At 38.1% G+C, this 845-nt stretch overlaps 1 non-coding gene across 1 annotated transcript; it reads left to right on the top strand.

Annotated features, from left to right (window-relative positions):
• Positions 1-436: 436 nt before the first annotated feature.
• LOC111824880 lies at positions 437-586 on the top strand. Its single transcript, XR_002827941.1, has one exon. It is a non-coding gene; the product is annotated as a small nucleolar RNA SNORA16B/SNORA16A family (small nucleolar RNA).
• Positions 587-845: the final 259 nt, after the last annotated feature.

Genomic DNA, 845 nt, shown 5'->3' with positions numbered 1-845 from the left:
TAGAATAATCAAAGCAATGTGGCATTGGCATAAATATCAAACATCGATTAACAGAAAACAATGGATAATTCAGAAATAGATGCACTCTGTACGGTCATTGGATTTACCACGAAGGCACAGGGCCATGTGATTTGTCTGAGGATGACTTTACAGCGGTGACACAGCAAAGGCCATCCATGCAGAGAAAAGGAGCTCAGTAGACACCTGTGAACTGGTTCATCCAAGGTGAAGCATATTCCTCAGTATAAAAGCTAAATCCACACAGCTCACCTAAAGGAAAATCTTTGTGTAAGAGAATGGCTTTGTGACTTAAGGAAGAGAAAAGGTTTATCAGGTCCCTGAAAGTAATAACCGCAAAGGGAAAAGTGATTAATTAGATTGTCAAAAAGTTTAAAAATTCTTCCAATTAAGAGACGCTCTTAAAAACACATAGGCATGTGGCCCTTATCCAGGCTGCAGCTGGGGGGGATACAGGGTGAGGGGAAAGAAATTGTTTTTTAAAAAGGAGCCCCTAGTGACAGTTTTCCTTGATGGTCACCATTCCGATTCCTGTAACAGATCTGCCACATTTTGGGAAAAGACAGTTCAAAAATAATAATAATAAAACAAATAGCACATAGACAAGCATTGGCCTAAAAGAAAACATTCATAAAATATGTATCTGATAAAGGACTCATACAGAGTTATACACATATCTCCAATAACTAACTCATTTTTTGAAAAGCAAGGACTTTAAAGTAGAAGGTATACAAATGGCCATTACACAGCTGGAAATCACCAAAGCCACTCATCATTATGGAAAGCTAAGTTAAAACCACAGTGACATTCCATAACATACCAACCAG

The sequence above is a fragment of the Myotis lucifugus genome, unplaced genomic scaffold (assembly GCF_000147115.1).
Source record: "Myotis lucifugus unplaced genomic scaffold, Myoluc2.0 scaffold_9992, whole genome shotgun sequence".
Lineage (NCBI taxonomy): Eukaryota > Metazoa > Chordata > Mammalia > Chiroptera > Vespertilionidae > Myotis > Myotis lucifugus.
The sequence above is the reverse complement of the archived record's forward strand: the minus strand, read 5'-3'. Positions and strand labels throughout refer to the sequence as shown.